This window comes from Melospiza melodia, unplaced genomic scaffold, assembly GCF_035770615.1.
Source record: "Melospiza melodia melodia isolate bMelMel2 unplaced genomic scaffold, bMelMel2.pri scaffold_18, whole genome shotgun sequence".
Lineage (NCBI taxonomy): Eukaryota > Metazoa > Chordata > Aves > Passeriformes > Passerellidae > Melospiza > Melospiza melodia.
In genome coordinates, this window is record NW_026948525.1 from 2969877 (window position 1) to 2993213 (window position 23337).

At 52.6% G+C, this 23337-nt stretch overlaps 1 pseudogene; it reads left to right on the plus strand.

The window, feature by feature from the left end:
- The window catches only part of LOC134433332 (zinc finger protein 271-like), a 52653-nt pseudogene that overhangs the window by 20129 nt on the left and 9187 nt on the right, over positions 1–23337 (plus strand).

The window sequence follows — 23337 nt, forward strand, 5'->3', positions numbered from 1 at the left end:
TTCTGGATTCTGGGAGGTTCTGGGGTCCCAAGGTCCCCCTCTCCAGCCTCACCCCAGTCCAGCCACTTGGGACTCCCCCCTCTTCCCAGCACCCTGTCCTGGCTTTGGACAAATTGGGGAGAAAACCTCCAAAGGGGTTTCCTCTAAAAAGCAATTCAAGCAGCCCCTCTCCCAACCAGATCAGGAAAATATTTCCTTGGAGAAAAGGGAAAAAAACCTGTTTATTTACCAGGCAAAGAATTAACCAGCACAAAAAGTGAACAATATTAAACAATAAAACCTCTTGCCGCTTCAAAAAAGATGACCAACTCAGAAAGTCCCCCTGTGGGCTCTAGCTCAGCTCACTTAGTCTATTATCAGTCTCTTATCAGTCCCTCTGGCGCTGGAAATGCCACCGCCCAGGCTTGGCCAGGTGGTCCACAGGTGTGAGCTGCCAGGGCTCTCTGGCTGTTCAGTCCAGAGCAGTTTTAAACAGCTCCAAAAAGAAAAAATCACAGTCCAGGAAACTTCCCTGCCTCAGCAAGCTAAAACCTAGCTAAAAGCAAAGGAGAGCTCTGTCCTGCTGTCTGTCCATCCGCAGACCACTGATACCTTAGGTTTAAAGTTTTTCTGTTCTGCTTCGGTGTGCAGCTTTTAGCTTTATATTAAGAGTTACTGGGATCTTTTCTCAGGGTGGTGAAGACAAAACAATCCTGTTCTAGCTGGAGACTCAAAGACAATCTCTTCAAACTTCAGGCTCAAAGCATAAACAACGTGAAAAGAGGAGGGTGGCCAAGCAAGAAAGGAGGATGAAACATCATAATTGGAAGCTATTAATTGGACTGTTAAGTCCTATATGTAAATAGGCTAAAACTTATAAAAATGTGAGATCTCGTGACCAAGCCCTCTTTTGCTCTCATCTTGGAGCCATCCAGGCACAGCCACAGCTGTGGCTCCGGTACTGCCAGGGTGTGGCCTTTGAAGGCATTTCAATAAAAATCAACTTTATTCCTCTTAACTCCGTGTGGCCTCTGTTCCAGCTCCTTAAGACATCACAACAGTCCAGGAGCCAGGATGTGGAGGAGTGAGTGCAGTTTCTGAAAACAAACTGCAGCTTCTCCCTCCTCCCCTTCGCGCTCAGAACCAGCCTTAAAGGTGCAGAACTCATTTCTGGGCTAAACAGACGGATGGGGTCCGAGCATCATGAAGTCACCCCAGGACACCCCTGTCAGGGTCAGAGGGTCCCGTCCCCGCCTCATCTCCGGGCTGCCGGGGGTCCCCCAGCTCCGATATCGCCCCTTCCCCTCTCCCCGCCCCGGGGGTCCCCCGTTCCACAGCCCCGGCTCTCACGGGGATCCCCAAAACCAATGTCCCGCCCCGTCGGTACCGGGCCATCCCCACGTGGACCCCCCGGACCCTCCTGAGGGGCGATCGCGGCTCCTCTGCCCCCGAAAAAGCTCCTCTTGGGGAGCCCGGGGATAGCCGGGGCTCGAGTCCGGGATCTGCCGGCTCCGAACACTCTCCAAAAAATCCCGGAGACCCCTGGCTGGAGCCGGGGCGAGCTCGGCCTCCGCCCTCCCCTGCGGCTCGGGGCTGGGGGCGATGCTCCCGGGGCAGGGGGTGCTGCAGGCTCGGCGTGCGGGCGCTCCGAGGGCCGCGATTCTCCCGCTCCTGCTCCTCCTCTCCCTCCTCTTCCTCCCGCATTTCCTCCGCTCCCAGCCCGGAGCCCCCTTTCCCACCGCTCTGCCCCGCGGCCCCGCAGCACCGGCTGCTGGGTGGGGGAGCCCCCGATCGGCCCCAGGGCTGGGCAGGGGCTCGGGGACCCCCCCGGGGCGGATCCGTCCCCCCGGCCCGAGCCCCAAATTCCGCCCCGGGGCCGCCGGGCTCTGCGGGCCCGCCTAGCAACTGGTGAGTCATCGGAGAGAAAAGCTCTGGTTGGCTGAAAATTGTTTAGCGCGTCCTCTGATTGGCTGGAATTGTAAAAGGCGCTACGCCCTGCGGGTGTTGCTGGGAGCTGCGGAGTCCGGGCTGGAGCCTTTTATATTTCTTTCTTTTCTCTGAGACCGTTTTCCAATTTCCTTCTGTCCCTCTGGGAGTTTTTTCCGATTTCTTTCTCTTCCTCTCTCCTTCCCGTGTCTCGTTCAGTTCAATCCAAGTTCGAGCAGATCCGGAGCTTTCGCTCCCATGGTCTCATTCGCTCCTTCACTGGGGCAGAGGCGTCTTTCCCATGCGAAATCTTAACCCATGGACGGGGTCCTTTCCCAGCCCAATCCTTCCAGGATTATGTTGGGGACTCGCTTCCATTTCTTCCCTCTACTTCCAGCGGGAAAGGTGCTGGAAAATGCCCGGCAAAGCCACCTTTGCTGTGTGCTCCGGGAGCCCACAGAGCTGCTGGACCTTGTACCCTGGCCCTGCACAGCTCCTTGGGAGGCACGGCAGGAGCGGCACCCTGGGAGTTTCGGGAATGCCCCTCTGGCATCCATAGCACACACTGCCAGGGGCTGGAATTCCAGTTCCCGGCCAGGTAAAGATGTTCCTCCCCTTGAAGGCAAAGCTCTAAGAAGGTGCCAAGAGCCAAGTGGAGCAGGATCTTACAGTGACATTTCACTGCCAGCCTTCATAACTTCACCCATGGCTGTTGTAGCTCGTGGATTGGGAATTAAATCATGACAGGGTCTTTGGTGGGAGCTGCCCTGGGTCAAGGGAGACCCTGAAAGAGAAACAGAGCAGGGAAAGAGAGGCAGGAGAGAAAGGAGGGCACAAACACAATCAGCTGAGAAGGTGGCACTCTGAAAACAGACCAGAACTGACTGAAAATGAACGGGACAGAAAGAAATAATTTTGCACCTTTCATTTCCTATCAAAATACAATTTCTTCGTTTTCTCACAAACGTCCTCCCATTTCATTCAGCAGGGCTGTCAGAAAGTTCTTTGTTCTCAGTCAATATTCCAAGCTGCAGCCACAAGCAAACAGGGAATGAGGATTTTGCTGCTTCTGGGGAGTTTGACATCCTCAGCTGAGGAGAGGAGGAGGCACCAGAAGAAAAGAGCAGCTGGGCTTCACCCTTCCAAAAGAAAAAGAGTGGAGGGAAATCTCTTGTCCCATCTGCAGCTGCTCCCACAGGGATGTGAGGGCTGATCCCAGAGCCCCAAGGGTCACAGTCAGGGCTGCCCTCAGGGAATGCTCGCCTGGTATTGAGGGGCAGCGTGAGAGCACCTGGATCTTGGGGCACCCAGCTGCCCCTCATGTTTGGAGGTGCCTGAGGAGGGCTGGGATGATGCCAGGGACATCCTGCAGTGACATCCCCCCTGTCCGGCTCTGGGTGAGTTCAGTCCCAAACCTGACCCTGATCCTGGTCTCAATCTCACTCCATGTTTAGACACACTCACAGTTCTGTATTTAATCACATCCCAATTCCAAACTTGTCTAGTCCCAGACCCAATCCCAACCACAGCCCTAAAGCCAATCCCATGTCTAGCATTTACCCCAAACCCAACCCCAGCCCTAAAGCCAATCCCATGTTTAGCATTTACCCCCATCCCAGCTCTAATCCAAATCTCAGCCCCAACTCCAACCCAGCCCCAATTCCAGCCCCTTCCTAAATCCTCAGCCCCAAACCAAATCCCAGGTTCAGCCCTTCTGGGGGTTTGGGGGTGTCTCTGTCCCTCTGACCCCGATGATGTTTGGGTGGGGTCACAGCAGGGCTGAGAGGGACAGAGACCCCCCCGGCCTCCCCAGGTGTGAGAAGGTCGGAGAGCCCCCCCAGCCCCGAGCACCCTCAGCGGTGAGAGGGACACAGAGCCCCTGGTCCCCAGCCCTGCATAGGCATTGCCTGAGGCCAGAGGGATGGAGACCCCCCGAGCATCCCCCAGGGTGAGGGGACAGAGACCCCCGAGCATCCCCTGGACTGAGAGGGACAGAGACTGCCCTGAGTACCCCCTGGCACAGGGGTGAGAGGGAGGGAGACCCCCCAGGCATTCCCTGGGGTGAGAATGATGGAGACCCCCTGGGGAATGGCCTGGGGTGACAGGGACTGGGACAACCCCCTCCAGCCGCTCCCAAGCATTCCCAGGGCATGAGGTACAGAGACTCCTCGAGCATCCACTGAGCACTGTGTTATAAATAAGAAGCTTGACTAGGCCAATATTCAAGCAGCAATCAATTTATTAATTAATATGGTAAAGTATGAGCAATACAGTGCTGGGTACAGTGGGGGAAGTTTTCCCTCCAACTGCACACCAATAGTTGAGTCTTACAGGTATTTAGAGGGGTACTTGTGATAAAAGTATTCACTAAATTTAAGAATTGTATAATTATCTTTATTATTATGCAAGTGAGAGTAAGCAAGGTTCAGCGCTGGGAGGCCAGGAGTCTCCACTCCTCTTAGGCATGCACTTTCCCCTCCTTAAAGTTTGCTTTTTATTGTCTTCTCTCGGATTCCTGGATGACGTGGTCTGTCTTCTGTGCTTGCTCCTCCGGTTGCTAGGGGGTCTTTTTCTGCATTCTGGTGGTCGTGGGATGAAGGCCCCAAGTCTTCTTCTTTGGCTGCTTTCCTTATAAGGCATATCTATAAGGCAAAATTCTACAAGCCAAGTAATTCTTGCGAGGTTAAAGATTGTTACCATATGTGGCGATATCTAGTTGCATAGGGTATCCTATACCTATAGGGTGGAATTTGCAAACAAAGCAATTCTTGTGAAGTTAAAAGATTGGTACCATATGTGACTGCACATAGGTACATATTATATCCTGGTAAACAAGCAGTTATAGCTGTTTAGCTATTGTTTTTATAATTTAAATTATCTAGCTATTAATGAACAAACGTATTGCTACTTATTACAGTACTCATAAGTTTTCTCAGCAGTTTCTATTTCCCAATTTTTATGTCAAAATTCTATAACTATTGTGATTTAGTTTTCCTTAGGATGTTTCCAGAAAAGGAATATCCCAGATCGTGGGAGTCCAGCTTCCAAAAAAAGGAAGAAGTCTCCCAGATGGTGAGGTGCAGCTCTCCAGATGTGGGTCCACCTTTTAATTGCAAGGACTAAAACTCTCATAACAGTGATGTCCAGCTTCCATTGGTCGAAACGGTAAATCCTTGAGTTGATGTTCATTTTCCTTTCTCATGCTGCTTTTCACTGTTTTGTTAAGGTGTGAGATACGCATGTTTCCTTTTATATATTCTAAAGCCATAGTTTCAAAGATTCTTACTACAAGCAATATTCTAAAATTGTACTTTAAAAGGTTATTATTGCAAAACTCTTTCAGGCTTAGCTACAAGCAGAAAGTTCCTGTCAAAAAGCAACATCTTTAATCCTTTAATTCAAATGCTCCTAAATGAACTTAAGACTTATAAATGGTAATTATGAACAAAAGATAGGTTCAAAGCCCTTCTTCCATGCTTTACTTTCCTCAGTAATTATTAGAATTTGTCTTTATAACTGTCCCATGGTGGGTTTCCACACATATTACAATCACAAATACACACGTTGCCTGTATGTACCTGACACGAAACACAGCTTTGTATTTCACAGGGGGGCACAGGGACGGCTCCTGTGAGAAGATGCTGGAAGCTTCCACCATGTCTGGAACAGCCAATTCCTGGTGGCTTCAAAGATGGACCTGCTGCTGGCAAAGGCTGGGCCAGTTACAAATGGTGGCAATGCCACTGCGATAACAGATTTAAAAAAAAATCAAAATAGAGATTGTGGCACAGTTTTACCTCCAGTCAGAGGAGAGCAGAGGGAGAACATGTGAGAAGAACAACTCTGCACACATCCAGGTCAGTGCAGATGGAGGGGCAGGAGGTGCTCCAGGCCCTGGAGACCCAGGCACCCTGCAGGAGAGCCATGGAGAGAGGGGCCCTGCTCCCAGGCTGGAGCAGCCTGTCCCTGGAGGAATGCACCCCCTGGAAGAGTGACCCATGCTGCAGCAGTTTGGGAAGGAGTGTTGTCCCTGGCATGGACTCACACTGCAGCAGTTTGCAGAGGGCTGCTGCCCCTGAAATGGTCTTACATGGGAGAAGCTCCTGCAGAACTGTCTCCCTTGGGAGGGACCCACGGTGCAGCAGGGGAACCACTCCTCTCCCTGAGCAGGGGCAGAAGCCATGGGTGATGAACTGACCATAACCCCCATTCCCTGTCTCCCTGCACTGCTGGGGTAGGAGGCAGAGCTGGAAGGAGGGAGCTGAGGGGCTTATTTTATTTCCCCTTTTCCTGCTCTGACTTTGTTAGTAATAAATGAATTTCACATCTCTAAGCTAAACCTGTTTTTCCCAGGACAGTATTTGATGACTGATCTTGCCCAGTCCTTATCTCAACCCATGAACCCTTTATTAAATTTTCTTTGTCCAGTTGCAGAGGGGAGTGAGTGAGCAGCCCACATGGATGCCTGGCATTTGGCCTGGGTCAACCCACAACACCTTGGTACCACAGGGTCACAATGGACCCTTGGCTCTATGGGGTCTCATTGGTTCCACTTAATTCAACAAGGCCCCAAAGTTTCACAGTGGTCTCCAGGATTCCATGATGCCCTGCAAGGTCAAAATGGACCTTTGGATCCACAGGGCCCAGAGTGTCACCATGGGCTCTTTTGGTCCTACAACTTCACAATGGCCCCTCGGTTCCATGTGTCCTGCACTGTTCCATGAATCCTTAGTTCCATGGGGTCCTGTAGGGTCACAATGGTCTCCTTGGTTTCATGGTGCCACAGTTGCCATAATTTCCATGGTATCACAACTGCCCTTGGATCCCAAGAGGCCCCAGAGTGTGACAATGGCCCCTTGCTTCCATGATGCCCTGTAGTGTCACAATGGTGTCCATGATTCCATCAGGCCCTGCAGTGCCCCCATGGACAGTTGGTTCAATGACACTCCACAAAGTCACCATGGCCCCTTGGTTCCACAGAGCCCCACTGTGTCACTGTGGTCTCCTTGGTTCCAAGGCTCAGAACTGCCAGAACGACCCTTTGGTTCCACCAGGCCTTGAAGTTCCAAAATGGTCTCTATGGTTTAATGAGTACCCCCTGTGTCACAAGAGACTCTTGGTTCCCTGAAGTTCTCCAGTGTCACAATGGGCCCCTGGTTCCATGAGGTTTGGTAGAGTCCCAGCTGACTCCTTGGTTCCATGAAGCCCTGCTGTGTCACAATGCCCATGGTTCCATGAGTTTCCATGGGGTCACCACGGTCTCCTTGGATCCCCAGTATCACCATGGTCTCCTTGGTACCATCCAGGCCTTGTAACAAGAGACAGGGAGCCATTTTGTGCCTTAGATGAAAGGCTGCAGAACTCATGGTTGTGAGCCTGTGTCACTGATTAGAAACAAAACCCACCTGAATCTGAACATCAAATATCATGTCGAGTACCTTCAATCCCAGCCTTGACAGAGGTAGAAAATACAAACAGAGATTCCACAGTAAATCAAAAACAGGGACCATATTTTGAATGCAGTCAAAATGCCTTCAAGTGCATTCAAATGCACTCACTATGATGGGGAGGTGATAATCCCCTGTTCCAAGAGTGAACTTAAGAAGGGCTGACTATTGAAGGAACTAGAGAGAACCACAATATAAGAAACGCAGGTGGCACAGGTGATTCTGCGATAGGGAGCCCAGAAAGCAAGAGCAGATGAACCAGTGCAGTTCCCTCCAAGAAGATCACGTTCACACGCTGTGGGCAGCAACCCCATCAGGCCATGCCACGATCCCCTGGTACAAGGGGGGTCACGATGGTTCGTTTCACTGATCTCAGGGTGCAAAGACACACTGCAGGACACTTTCAGTATTAACCAAAACAAATGCACCTTTTATTGAGTGCCCACAGCAGATGCAGCAGAAGGATCAGAAAGGAGATAAAGGACAGAGAGACAGGGAAAAGGAGGGGGGGAATAGCTGCCAACAAAGAGATGAAATCCTCGTGGTCCGGCCAATAGATCCGTCTGGTCACGTCGGGGAGAATCTCAAAATCTTTGGTTAACTCAGGGCTCTTTTATAATCTACCGCCAGGAGGGGAGCAGGACAGCACATGGAGGGAACAGTGGAGAATAAATCCATTGGGAACAGGTACAGACAGTCCAGTTCTGAACAGCACAAACCGGTGCTAGCAGTGAGCGGGGCCCGTTGTTTCTGGACTGGTTCCTATGGGAAACATCCTGCTTCCCATGGCAGACATCCCGCTCTAGTCAGGCCAGCACCCCTGGGTTAGAATTTGAAGGGTCTCAGTCTCAGTCCTTGGGGAGGGCTTTAATCTCCATCCTTGATGGCGGCTGTGAGGCAGATGAGGGATCTCTGGACCGTCTCTTACAGACGGACATCCCTAAACATAAAAAGAAATGTGCATTTCCCCTTAAAAATAAAATTTACGGAATTAGGAAAATGATAATTATTTTCATTATTTATGATAGTATTAGTCTATATTTGTATCACAAAATTTTAATATTTGTATTTAAAAATCCATACCTTTTTAGCAAGCAAAAAATTTATTGGTCATTAGTTCTAAGTAACACAATTCCCAACATTAATTCATTGACCAGTGTGGCTATTGATTTCTACTTCTTTAGTCTAATCTGTCCTATTTAAAATCCTTTTGTTATCTTTTTTATAATTTTCCAAGACAGGATAAAAGGGGCCACTTTGCGGTCCGTGGAGACATTTCTGGGGCACATTTAGGGCAGTTTTGGGTCTGGAGAGGGAATTCAGAGAGAATTTGAGGGTCTGGAGGACACTTGGGGGAGCCGGGTGGGCACTTGGTGGGGCAATCAGGGATTCCAGTTCGGGGTTCGGGGCAGCACTTAGGGGTCCAGGGGGGCGCTTGGAGGCCAGGGAGGGGAATTTGGGGCCCTTCGGGGTCCGGGCGGGCCCTTGAAGGGCTCTGATGGGGCTCTCTGGGGCGCGAACGGTGATGGGAGTTGTAGGCGCGGGTCTAATGCAGTTTAACGGAGCCGCGGAGCATCACGGGAGTTAAAGGCGCAGCTGCAATAGACGTCGGTGGAGGTGCGGGGCATGACGGGAGATGAAGTCCCGGCTAAAACAGAACTGGGCATGTGCCGCGGAGCATGATGGGAGCCGCAGTCCCGGAAGTGGCTCCAACGCTTTGTTTGGGGGTCCGGGAAGGCTCTTGGCGGACACTTCTGCATCCGAGCCACGACTTGAGATCCTCGGGGGAACGTAAACGGTTCGAGAGAACTCGCCGGGAACTCGGGGCGCTCTAAGAGGGCTCTTTAGGGCGCGGGGCACGGCAGGAGTTTTGGGCGTGGGACTGTGTTCTGAGGGGCTCTGGGGCCGTGGGGATGAGAGGAGATGAATTTCCAGAAGTGGCTGTACCGGGCATCTGTGGGGTTGGGAGCGCTCAGGGGGTCCGGGGACGCTTTTGGGGGACCTGAATGGGCGCTGAGGGGGCACTGAGGGATCCTGGAGGGTCTGGGGGACACTTAAGCGACAAAGGGGTGGAGGATCCCGGGGTTAGAGTGCGGGGCATGACGGGGGTTGTAGTCCCGGCTCCAATGGGGCTCAATGAGGCCGCGGGGCATGACGGGAGTTGTGGCTACGGTAGGCACCGTCCCCTAGTCTCCGATCTCTGGCACTGATTGGCTTCGGGCGGCGATGGGCGGGAGTCTCGGCAAATGGGATGCGGCAGAGGGGGAACAGCCCATTCAACCTCTCCAGTCCCTCCCAGTACAGCCCAGTTCACCCCCGATTACAGCCCAGTTCATCCCAAGTAGAACCCTGTTCAACCCCAGTGCCCCTCCAATCCCTCCCAGTACAGCCCAGTCCCTCCCAATACATCTGAGTTTATACCCAGTCCCTCCAAACTCCCTCCAGTGTAGTCCACAGGCTGCGCAAGTGTCCCCAGTCCTCCCTGATATGGCCCCAGTGTCACTCTCAGTATGTCCCAGTGTCTCCCACAGCATTCCCAGTATGTCCCCAGTCCTCCCCAGTGTCACTCCCATTATGTCCCAGTCCTCCCCAGTGTTTCCAAGGACAGTTTCATTTCTCACGTTGGCCGTGGCAGCCAAACCCAGCAGTGGGGTCAGTGCAGTGCCCATGGCCACAGCCCCTTGCAGTGGCCCAGTGCAGCTTGGGCTGATGATCCACCCTCACAGCTGGCCCAGGGCAGCTCTGCAGTGGCTTTGGTGGCACCTGGGGCTGGCACACACCTGAGCAGTGTGTCTGTTTGCAGTGGGGAAACTCAGCAGTTTGAGATGGCTGCAAAAAGTACAAAAAGGGAAAACCCCTCTGAGGCTGAGTGCAGCCAGCTCTGCAAGCACAGCAGGGCCCAGGGCAGTGAGGACAGACAGGATGGGGCTGGGCAATGTGGAGCAAGGTTGTCCACACTGGGTCAGAGCTCCAGGCACAGCTTCTGTGAGCAGGCCGGAGCTGCTGAGGAGAGACCCTGGGTCAATATCAATCACAGAATGCTGCAATCAAATGTAGTCTTAACAGAAATTTAATAAAAGACTTGGGAATAAAATATATTCCCAATAAAAATAGGAATGTATATTTTATTACTGCTCTTTGAAATCTTTCTCTGTAACTGGACTAGAAGAACTTTAATGACTCTCTCAGGGCTTTGCTGTTGTTTACATCAGACTCAGTCCTTGAAAGTGTCTTGAAAAAACTTCTCAAGAACACAAAGTTAAATTTGACTCCAAATTTTCTTGAGGTTTTAATGGCTCCCACTGAGGGACATGACTGCCTGCCTCTGCCTGCCCACACAAAGGCTCCTTCTGGGGGACATGCTGCACCACAGCCCTGCCCTGGCAGGGAAATTCCTTTCTCTTTGGGTCCTGTCTGTTTTCCCTATCTGCCCTTTGCCTTAATTCTTTCTTCCTCTAGCTGTTCTCTATTATGCCAAAAGGATCCACCATCTCTGAAACCTCCCTTCAGTCCCTCCCAGGTCTCCTCTGCTGTCCTCAGTCTCCACTCCACTGAGCACAGAGCTGCTTTGTACCTGTACATGAATTTGCTGTTTCAGAGGGTGTCATTTATTCAGGCCAGAGCTCTAGCGAGGGATAACTCCCAACCTCACATGGACATGTAATTCTACCAGTGTGTTGCTTCTATACAGTCACCAAATGTGAATTACAATTTACCCATTTTCATAAAACCCACCCCAAGTTCCCAGATTCAGTCCTTGTTTTCTCTGTCCCTGCACTCCTGAGCCACATGTCTTCATCTTCTCTTCCAAGCATTCCTGCTGGGAAAGCAGCCTCTGCATGCCTTGTTCCTGTGGTAAAAGTTCACAGGCAGGGTAAACATGGAATGAACCCTTTTGGTATCAGCCCCAGGCTCTGTGTGGGCAGGCAGAGGCAGGCAGGAGGCAGAGCTGTCAGCAAAGGAAGGGCCCAGCCAGGTGGGGCAGCCGGGGGATGCCGACAGCCTGCAGGGACAGAGGCGCAGGGCAGGGACACCGTGGGACAGCCTGGGCTGCACAGGGCACAGGGATGGGCAGCAGCTGCAAGACAGCCCTGCCAGAGCCAACTTGGGCAGCACTTTGGCCATGGCTGCTGGGCCTGGGCCTGAGGCAGGAGCAGGAGACAAGTGACCCTTGCAGGCCTGGGGCCTCATTGTCTCCTTGTGCCTGCTCAGCAGCCTGGCAGGGGCCGCCCCATGCTCCTGCCCTTGCCATTGCACATCCCCACATGCCAGTGCCCATCCCGGGAAGAGCCCTGAGCAAGGAGGGAGGGACAGGATCTGCCTGGCCAGGGGCTGGGGCTCAGGCCTTGGCCCTTTGCATTCCTGAAACACATCCAGGTTTGCTCAGCACCAGAGACACCTTTGCCTTGTTTGTCCCCAGCTGTCATCACTGCCTCCAGTGTTCTGCTCTACCTGAGCACTTGAGGACACTTTCCCAGTCGTGTCCCTCAGTGGGAGCCATTAAAACTCCAAGAAAATTTGGAGTCTAAATTTAACTTCGAGTTCTTGAGAAGTTTTTTGAAGACACTCTCAAGGACTGAGTCTGATGTAAACAACAACAAAGCCCTGAGGGGGTCTTTAAAATTGTCCTAGTCCAGTTACGGAGAAAGATTTCAAAGAGCAGTAATAAAACACACATTCCCATTTTAAAGGGTGTCTTTTATTAAATTTCTCTTTAGAGCAGAGATGATTGCAGCATTCTGTGATTGATATTGACCCAGGGTCTCTCCTCAGCAGCTCCGGCCTGCTCACAGAAGCTGTGCCTGGAGCTCTGACCCAGTGTGGACAACCTTGCTCCACATTGCCCAGCCCCATCCTGTCTGTCCTCACTGCCCTGGGCCCTGCTGTGCTTGCAGAGCTGGCTGCACTCAGCCTCAGAGGGGTTTTCCCTTTTTGTACTTTTTGCAGCCATCTCAAACTGCTGAGTTTCCCCACTGCAAACAGACACACTGCTCAGGTGTGTGCCAGCCCCAGGTGCCACCAAAGCCACTGCAGAGCTGCCCTGGGCCAGCTGTGAGGGTGGATCATCAGCCCAAGCTGCACTGGGCCCCTGCAAGGGGCTGTGGCCATGGGCACTGCACTGACCCCACTGCTGGGTTTGGCTGCCACGGCCAACGTGAGAAATGAAACTGTCCTGGAACAGACTGGGAGGACTGGGACATAATGGGAGTGACACTGGGGAGGACTGGGGACATACTGGGAATGCTGTGGGAGACACTGGGACATACTGAGAGTGACACTGGGGCCATATCAGGGAGGACTGGGGACACTTGCGCAGCCTGTGGACTACACTGGAGGGAGTTTGGAGGGACTGGGTATAAACTCAGATGTATTGGGAGGGACTGGGCTGTACTGGGAGGGATTGGAGGGGCACTGGGGTTGAACAGGGTTCTACTTGGGATGAACTGGGCTGTAATCGGGGTGAACTGGGCTGTACTGGGAGGGACTGGAGAGGTTGAATGGGCTGTTCCCCCCTCTGCCGCATCCCATTTGCCGAGACTCCCGCCTATCGCCGCCCGAAGCCAATCAGTGCCAGAGATCGGAGACTCGGGGACGGTGCCTACCGTAGCCACAACTCCCGTCATGCCCCGCGGCCTCATTGAGCCCCATTGGAGCCGGGACTACAACCCCCGTCATGCCCCGCGCTCCACAGAACCCCGGGATCCACCCCACCTTTGTCCCTTAAGTGTCCCCCAGACCCTCCAGGATCCCTCAGTGCCCCCTCAGCGCCCATTCGGAACCCCCTAAAAGCGTCCCCGGATCCCCTGAGTTCTCCCAACCTTACAGATGCCGGGTACAGCCACTTCTGGGAATTCATCTCATCTCCTCCCCCGCGGCCCCAGAGCCCCTCAGAACACAGTCTTGCGCCTAAAATTCCTGCCATGCCCCGTGCCCTTAAGAGCCTTGTTAGAGGTCCTGGAACTCCCCGCAAGTTCTCTCGAACTGCTTACGTTCCCCCGAGGATCTCAAGTCGTGGCTTGGACGCAGGAGTCTCCCCCGAGAGCCTTCCCGGACTCCCAAACAAAGCGTTGGAGCCACTTCCGGGACTACGGCTCCCATCATGCTTCGCGGCGCATGTCCAGCGCTGTTCCAGCCGGGACTTCATCTCTCGTCATGCCCCGCGCCCGACTGAGAGCCATTTCAGCTGCGCCTCAAACTCCCGTGATGCTCTGCCCTGTTTAACCGTTTTAGACCGTCGCCTACAACTCCCATAAACCTTCGCGTCCCAGAGATCCCAGTCAGAGCCTCCCAAGGGCCCGCCCGGACCCCGAAGGGCCCCAAATTCCCCTCCCTGACCTCCAAGGGCCACCCTGGACCCCCGGGTGCTGCTCCGGACCCCGAACCGTCCCTTGGAATCCCTGAGTGCCCCTCCAAGTGCCCACCCGGCTCTTGCAAGGTTCCTCCAAACCATCAAGTTCTCTCTGAATTCCCTCTCCAGACCCAGAACTGCCCCAAATGTGCCCCAGAAATGTCTCCATGGACCCCAAAGTGGCCTTTTTTACCCTGTCTGTGAAAATGATAAAAATGATGACAAAAGGATTTAAAATGGGACTAATAAGCATAAAGGAGAAATCAAGAGCCGCACTGGGCAGTAAATTAATGAAGGGAATCGTGTTACTTAGAACCAATGACCAATAAATTTTTTGCTTCCTAAAATGGTATGATTTTCTAATATAAACATTCAAATTTGGTAATACAAATATGGAATAATAATACTTTAAATAAGAAAAATAATTTTATTAGTTCAGGTAATTTTCTTTTAAGGGGAGATGAATAATTATTCTTATGTTTTGCGATGTCAGTCTGTAAGAGACAGTCCAGAGATCCCTCATCTGCCTCACAGCTGCCGTTAAGGACGGAGATTAAAGCCCTCCCCAAGGACTGAGACTGAGTCCCTTCAAATTCTAACCCAGGGGTGCTGGCCTGACTAGAGCGGGATGTCTGCCATGGGAAGCAGGAGGTTTCCCATAGGAACCAGTCCGTAAACAACGGGCCCCGCTCACTGCTGGCACCGGTTTGTGCTGTTCAGAACTGGACTGTCTGTACCTGTTCCCAATGGATTTATTCTCCACTGTTCCCTCCATGTGCTGTCCTGCTCTCCTCCTGGCGGTAGATTATAAAAGAGCCGTGATTTAACCAAAGATTTTGAGATTCTCCCCGACGTGACCAGATGGATCTATTGGCCAGACCATGAGGATTTCATCTCTCTGTTGGCAGCTATTCCCCCCCTCCTTTTCTCTGTCTCTCTATCCTTTCTCCCCATTCTAATCCTTCTGCTGCATCTGCTGTGGGCACTCAATAAAAGGTGCATTTGTTTTGGTTAATACTGAAAGTCCCCTGCTATTGGAAAAATGCTCCCAATATTACCAGTTAGATTGTGCCTAGGCCAGTCTGACCCTCGCTGCCGGGCCAAAGGCAGCAACTGCGGTGTATCACCCCAGAGATACCTTGGCTTGCTGGTGGTTGCAGCTGGGCACAAGTCCAGGCTTGTTAGGAACTCCGTTTACCTCAGGAGGAATAGCTTCAGGCGATGGGGAAGAGAAAAAGGAGAGGATTCTGCTGGACGGTTTAATGTCCAGAGGTTTATTCCATGGTTACAGAGGTCTGAACGTGAGCAACTGCTCCAACAGAACCCAGACCGCATGGTCTCATTCACCTTTTAAGCTCAGGGACAGGGGGAAGGGAGGTACAGGTGAGCCACCAACCAGGTGAGAGGGGCAAGGTCTCAGGGGAAGATGACACCCAGAAAGGCCAATGACCTCTGGGCATAGGGGCATCCTTTGAACTTGACCAACCACACGACGCCTTGCTGGAATGTTAAGCCTGATTGACAGGACTCACTCAGCATGGGGGCAAGGGGGAAGGGAGAGAGGCAAGGCACACCTGGGGGAATGACCTGGAAGGCCAAAATGGGACATTACAGCACACCACAACACCCTGCTGTGTGTCTTTGCACCCTGAGATCAGTGAAACGAACCATCATGACCCCCCTTGCACCAGTGGATGGTGACACGGCCTGATGGGGTTGCTGCCCACAGCATGTGAACGTGATCTTCTTGGTGGGAACTGCACTGCTTCATCTGCTCTTGCTTTCTGGGCTCCCTATCGCAGAATTACCTATGCCACCTTCTTTTCTTATACTGTGGTTGTCTGTAGTTTCTTCAATAGTCAGCCCTTCTTAAATTCACTCTTGGAATAGGGGATTATCACCTCCCCATCATAGCGAGTGCATTTGAATGCACTTGAAGGCATTTTGACTGCATTCAAAATATGGTCCCTGTTTTTGATTTACTGTGGAATCTCTGTTTGTATTTTCTACCTCTGTCGAGGCTTGGATTGAAGCTACTTGAGATGATATTTGGTGTTCAGATTCAGGTGGGTTTTGTTTCTAATCAGTGACACAGCCTCACAACCATGAGTTCTGCAGCCTTTCATCTAAGGCACAAAATGGCTCCCTGTCTCTTGTTACAAGGCCTGGATGGTACCAAGGAGACCATGGTGATACTGGGGGTCCAAGGAGACCGTGGTGACCCCATGGAAACTCATGGAACCATGGGCATTGTGACACAGCAGGGCTTCATGGAACCAAGGAGTCAATTGGGACTCGACCAAACCTCATGGAACCAGGGGCCCATTGTGACACTGGAGAACTTCAGGGAACCAAGAGTCTCTTGTGACACAGGGGGTACTCATGACACCATGGAGACCATTTTGAAACTTCAAGACCTGATGGAACCAACGAGTCATTCTGCCAGTTCTGAGCCTTGAAAGCAAAGGGACCACAGTGACACAGTGGAGCTCTGTGGATCCAAGGGGCCATGGTGACTTTGTGGAGTGTCATTGAACCAACTGTCCATGGTGACACTGCAGGGCCTGATGGAATCATGGACACCATTGTGACACTACAGGGCGTCATGGAAGCAAGGGGCCATTGTCACACTCTGGGGCCTCTTGGGATCCAAGGCCAGTTGTGATGCCATGGAAATTATGGCAACTGTGGCACCATGAAACCAAGGAGACCATTGTGATCCTAGAGGACCCCATGGAACTAAGGATTCATGGAACAGTGCAGGACACATGGAACCGAGGGGCCATTGTGAAGCTGTGGAACCAAAAGAGCCCATTGTGACACTGTGGGCCCCCATGGATCCAAAGGTCCATTTTGGCATTGCAGGGCATCATGGAGTCCTGGAGACCACTGTGAAACTTTGGGGCCTTGTTGAATTAAGTGTCCCTGCAGGGCCTGATGGAACCAATGAGACCCCATAGAACCAAGGGTCCATTGTGACCCTGTGGTACCAAGGTGTTGTGGGTTGACCCAGGCCAAATGCCAGGCATCCATGTGGGCTGCTCACTCACTCCCCTCTGCAGCTGGACAAAGAAAATTTAATAAAGGGTTCATGGGTTGAGATAAGGACTGGGTGAGATCACTCATCAAATACTGTCCTGGGAAAAACAGGCTTAGCTTAGAGATGTGAAATTCATTTATTACTAACAAAGTCAGAGCAGGAATAGGGAAAATAAAATAAGCCCCTCACCTCCCTCCTTCCAGCTCTGCCTCCTACCCCAGCAGTGCAGGGAGACAGGGAATGGGGGTTATGGTCAGTTCATCACCCATGGCTTCTGCCCCTGCTCAGGGAGAGGAGTGGTTCCCCTGCTGCACCGTGGGTCCCTCCCAAGGGAGACAGTTCTGCAGGAGCCTCTCCCATGTGAGTCCATTTCAGGGGCAGCAGCCCTCTGCAAACTGCTGCAGTGTGAGTCCATGCCAGGGACAACAGTCCTTCCCAAACTGCTGCAGCATGGGTCACTCTTCCAGGGGGTGCATTCCTCCAGGGACAGGCTGCTGCAGCCTGGGAGCAGGGCCCCTCTCTCCATGGCTCTCCTGCAGGGTGCCTGGGTCTCCAGGGCCTGGAGCACCTCCTGCCCCTCCATCTGCACTGACCTGGATGTGTGCAGAGTTGTTCTTCTCACATGTTCTCCCTCTGCTCTCCTCTGACTGGAGTTTAAACTGCGCCACAATCTCTATTTTGATTTCTTTTTAAATCTGTTATCACAGAGACATTGCCACCATTTGTAACTGGCCCAGCCTTTGCCAGCAGCAGGTCCATCTGTGAAGCCACCAGGAATTGGCTGTGCCAGACACGGTGGAAGCTTCCAGCAGCTTCTCACAGGAGCCGTCCCTGTGCCCCCCTGTGACATACAAAGCTGTGTTTTGTGTCAGGTACATACAGGCAACGTGTGTATTTGTGATTGTAATATGTGTGGAAACCGACCATGGGACAGTTATAAAGACAAATTCTAATAATTACTGAGGAACGTAAAGCATGGAAGAAGGCCTTTGAACCTATCCTTTTTTCTTAATTAACCTTGATAAGTCTTAAGTTGATTCAGGAGCATTTGAATTAAAGCGTTAAGGATGTTGCTTTTTGACAGGAACTTTCTGCTTGTAGTTAAGCCTTATAGAGTTTTGCAATAACCTTTTGAAGTATAATTTTAGAATATTGCTTGTAGTAAGGATGTTTGGAACTATAGCTTTAGAATATATATAAAGGAAACATGCTTATCTCTCTCCTTAACAAAACAGTGAAAAGCAGCATGAGAAAGGAAGATGAACATCAACTCAAGGATTTATAGTTTCGACCAAGGGAAGCTGGACATCACTGTTATGAGATTTATAGTCCTTGCAATTAAAAGGTGGACCCACATCTGGAGAGCTGGACCTTACCATCTGGGAGATTTCTTCCTTCTTTCGCAAGCTGGACCCCCACCATCTGGGGATACTCCTTTCTGGGATACATCCTGAGAAAAACTAAATCACAATAGGTATAGAATTGTGATGTAAAAATTGGAAATAGAAACTGCTGGGAAAGCTGATGAGTATCCCTATAAATACCTGTAAGCCTCAACTATCGGTGTGCAGATGGAGGGAAAACTTCCCTCGCTGTACCCAGCGCTGTATTGCTCGTACTTTACCATTTTAATTAATAAATTGATTGCTGCTTGAATATTGGACAAGTCAAGCTTCTCATTTATAACACAGCGCCCAGTGGATGCTCGAGGGGTCTCTGGACCTCATTCCCTGGGAATGCTTGGGAAGGGCTGGAGGGGTTGTCCCTGTCCCTGTCTCCCCAGGCCATTCCCCAGGGGGTCTCCATCATTCTCACCCCAGGGAATGCCTGGGGGGTCTCCCTCCCTCTCACCCTGTGCCAGGGGGTGCTCGGGGCAGTCTCTGTCCCTCTCAGCCCAGGGGATGCTCGGGGGTCTCTGTCCCCTCACCCTGGGGGATCTCGAGGGGTCTCCATCCTTCTGGCCTCAGGCAATGCCTGTGCAGGGCTGGGGACCAGGGGCTCTGTGTCCCTCTCACCGCTGAGGGTGCTCGGGGCTGGGGGGGCTCTCCCACCGTCTCACAACTGAGTGAAGGTGCAAATGAGATCATGGGAACGCAACCTGTGGATCTGCTCGAACTTGGATTGTACTGAACAAGAAATGGAAAGGAGTGAGGGAGAGAAAGAAATCAGAAATGTTCTCAGAGAGAAAGAAATAGGAAAAGGCTCCAGCCCGGACTCTGCAGCTCCCGGGGACACCCGCAGGGCGCAGCTCCTTTCAAAATTCCAGCCAATCAGAAGAGGCACTAACCAATTCCAGCCAACCAGAGCCTTTCTCTCCGATGACTCACCAGTTGCTAGGCGGGCCCGCAGAGCCCGGCGGCCCCGGGGCGGAATTTGGGGCTCGGGCCGGGGGACGGATCCGCCCGGGGGGGTCCCCGAGCCCCTGCCCAGCCCTGGGGCCGATCGGGGGCTCCCCCAGCCAGCAGCCGGTGCTGCGGGGCCGCGGGGCAGAGCGGTGGGAAACGGGGGTCCGGGCTGGGAGCGGAGGAAATGCGGGAGGAAGAGGAGGGAGAGGAGGAGCGGGAGAATCGCGGCGCTCGCAGCGCCCGCACGCCGAGCCTGCAGCACCCCCTGCCCCGGGAGCATCGCCCCCAGCCCCGAGCCGCAGGGGAGGGCGGAGGCCGAGCTCGCCCCGGCTCCAGCCAGGGGTCTCCGGGAGGATTTTTTGGAGAGTGTTCGGAGCCGGCAGATCCCGGACTCGAGCCCCGGATATCCCCGGGCTCCCCAAGAGGAGCTTTTTCGGGGGCAGAGGAGCCGCGATCGCCCCTCAGGAGGGTCCGGGGTGGTCCACATGGGGATGGCCCGGTACCGACGGGGCGGGACATTGGTTTTGGGGATCCCCGTGAGAGCCGGGGCTGTGGAACGGGGGACCCCCGGGGCGGGGAGAGGGGAAGGGGCGATATCGGAGCTGGGGGACCCCCGGCAGCCCGGAGATGAGGCAGGGACGGGACCCCCTGACCCTGTCAGGGGCGTGTCCTGGGGTGACTTCATGATGCGCGTACCCCATCGGTCTGTTTAGCCCAGAAATGAGTTCTGCACCTTTCAGGCCGGTTATGAGACCGAAGGGGAGGTGGAAGAGCAGTAGTTTGTTTTCATACACTGCACTCACTCCTCCACATTCTGGCTCCTGCACTGTTGTGATGACTTAAGGAGCTGGAACAGAGGCCAGACGGAGTTAAGAGGAATAAAGTTGATTTTTATTGAAGTGCCTTTAAAGGCCACACCCTGGCAGCAGAGGAGCCACAGCTGTGGCTCTGCCTGGATGGCTCCAAGATGGGAGCAAAAGAGGTCTTGGTCATGAGATCTCACATTTAAACAAGTTTTAGTCCATCTGCATATAGAAGTTAACTGCTCAATTAATAGTTTCAAATTATGAAGTTACATCTTCCTTGCTTGCATGCCTGCTCTCCTCTTTTCACATTGTTTATGCTTTGGGCCTGAAGTTTGAAGAGATTGTCCTTGAGTCTCCAGCTAGAACAGGATTGTTTTGTCTTCACCACCCTGTGAAACGATCCCAGTAACGCTTAATATAAAGCTAAAAGCTGCACACCAAAACAGAATGGAAAAATTTAAAACCTAAGGTATCACTTGTCTGCTGACAGACAGACAGCAGGACAGAGCTCTCCTTTGTTTTTAGTTAGTTTTTAGCTCTCTGAGGCAGAGAAGTTCCCTGGACTGTGGATTTTCTTTGGAGCTGTTTAAACCTGCTCTGGACTGAACACCCAGAACAACACCGGCAGCTCCCACCTGTGGCCCACCTGGCCGAGCCTGGGCTGTGGCAGTTCCAGTGCTGGAGGGACCGATAACAGACTGATAAGAGACTGAGTGAGCTGAGCTACAGCCCACTGAGGGACCTTCTGAGTTTGTCCTCTCTTTTGGAGCGGCAAGAGGTTTTATTTTTTAATAATGTTCATTTTCTGTGCTGGTGAATGCTTTGCCTGTAAAATAAACAGGTTTTTCCTCTTTTCTCCATGGAAATATTTTCTCGATCCAGTTGGGGGAGGAGCTGCTTGAATCTGCTTTCTAGAGGAAAATCTTTTGGAGATTTTCTCCCAAATTTGCCCTAAACCAGGACAGGGTGGTGGGAAAAGGGGGGAGCCCCAAGTGGTTGGACTGGGGGCAGGCTGGAGAGGGGCCCCCCAAAATCCTCCAGAATCCCTAAGCAGGACCCTGGAGAAAGGGGATCCCCAGTGTCCATGGGATCTCCAGCAGCCCTGAGACAGGGGACCACCAGAACCCCAGCGACTGGAAATGGGACACTCCTGGTGGTTTTTTTGATTCACTCTTGATTTTTGAAGGTTTTTATGGACACCAGATGACTTCTAGTGATGGACTTGGGTGGGAAGAATCCTCAGCCCAAGGCATTCACACCTTGGTTTTCCCCAAACCAGGATTTCCCATTCCCAAACCTTGGCAATATGGAGGAGGAGAAGGCTTGGAGGAAGAGGAAGATGAGGATGCCCCAGGACACCCAGGCAGGTGAGGAGGAAGTCCATGCCCCTTTCCCCCTCTCTCCTGCTCCATCCCCCAGCTCAGCATGGCCCCGGCTGCAGGACAACCCTGCTGCCAACCCCATGCTGCCGGGGATCCACAGGGGGGATCTCCTTCCCCTTCCCTCTAGCACGGAGGCAAATCTCATCCTCTCCTTGTCCTTCCTCCCCCAGAGAAGGAGCTGAGGATGGAGACCAAGGAGGACAAATCCCCAGGGCAGGACCTCGTGGAAGAGGCATTTTTGAGTGACTGCACAGTGCAGGAACCCAATGGGGAGGAAAAGCCCCGGCAATCCCGCACAAGGAGGGGCTGCAAACCCAGCCCAGGGTGCTCTGAAGAGGAAAGACTCAGCCTGAGCCAGGAAGGTGGACAGAGCTTCAGCCAGAGCACAGAGCTGGTGGCCCATGAGCAGCTTCATGACAGCGAGAGGCCCTATGAATGCTTGGAGTGTGGGAAGAGCTTCAGGAAGAGATTCAACCTGATCTGCCACCAGAGGATCCACACTGGGGAACGGCCCTATGAGTGCTTGCAATGTGGGATGAGTTTCAGCCACAGGTCTGACCTGGTTGTCCACCAGAGATTCCACACCGGGGAGAGGCCCTACGAGTGTCCCAAGTGTCAGAAGAGGTTTCACACCAGCACCCACCTCCTTGTACATGAACGGATTCACACAGAGGAGAGGCCCTTCCGCTGCCCTGACTGCAGGATGGGCTTCAGGCACAACTCCACCCTCGTCACCCACCGGCGCATCCACACCGGGGAGAGCCCCTACGAGTGTCCCCAGTGTGGGAAGAGCTTCTCAGACCGCTTGTTCTTTACCCGACACCAACGGAGGCACCGGTAAGGGCAGCCCTGTGAGTGCCCCAGCTGCAGGGGGAGCTTCATGCACGGCTCCAGCTTCATCCCCCATGGGAGGACCCACGTTGGTCAGAGCCCTGGCGATCCACATTCCTGGTGATCTGCATTGGGAAGACGCTGGGCTGGTTATTCTTTTGTTTTGGCCCTAATTTTCTTTGGATTCATCTTCATCTTTTTAAAACAGACAAAATCAGGGTAAAAATCAATAAATTCTTCAAAGACATCCAAAGCCTCACTTTTTACTTGTGTTTCAGGGGAATCTGGGATTCAGGGAGATAATTGGGAGAATTTGGGGGTTTTGGGGGTATTTGGCTTAGCTGTCTCCCTTTCTTGGCACTCAGAGTCAAGAGGGTTTGATCTGTCACCTCAATGCCACTGAAATTACTCACTCCCACCCCAAAATTCCTCGATTCCACAGCCTCATGTTGTGGAATGGGGTTGGAAGGGGATTGGATGAAGTGGGATGCAAATCAGGATGGGTGAGATGGGCATTGGGTGGGGCAGGATGCATGGGAGGAGGTTTGGGAGATGGGAAATGGGGGAAATATGGCTTGGGAAAAGGGGTTTTGAGGTATCTCACATTTCTGAGGCAGTTTTGGGGCACTCCCCAACTCTTGGGGGTTTCCTGAGAGCAGCTCCATGGAGCCCCATTGCCAGAGGTGGTTGCCTTGGGCACAAGCTCAGAACTGTATCCAGAGTCTGTTGCCTCAGTGCTGGAGAGCAGAGAAATGATGAACGGCCCCAGATCTTCAGTCTGTGTTTGGGGTCAGGGAGAGTTCTGCATAGGTGGGGTGGTCACTGCCCCACCCCAGACACTGCAGCCTCTGATTCAACCCCAAAGTGGCTGTCAAGCCCCTGGTGCCCCAAACACCCCACCTGAGAGAGGACCAGAGCAGGTCAGGCTGTGACACGGATGTGACACTGACACGTCCCACGGCCCTGGAGCTCACAGCAGCTCAGATCCAAGACTGACTGTGGATCTCTCCCTCTTGCTCTTCTCCTGATTTCCTCTTCTCAAAATATCATTAACTTGCAATTGGACAGGTTAGAGTTTGCGAAGTCAGTGCTTTATGAAGTGATTTACTGTAATTCCATGTTGTTTTAAGATTTCCCAAGTACCTCATTCTCTGAAGTTTGCAACTAAAAGTTTGTTCTCCACCCTCCTGAGCAGTTTGTTGTTTTCTCCCCCTGGCCATGTGTCCTGCAGG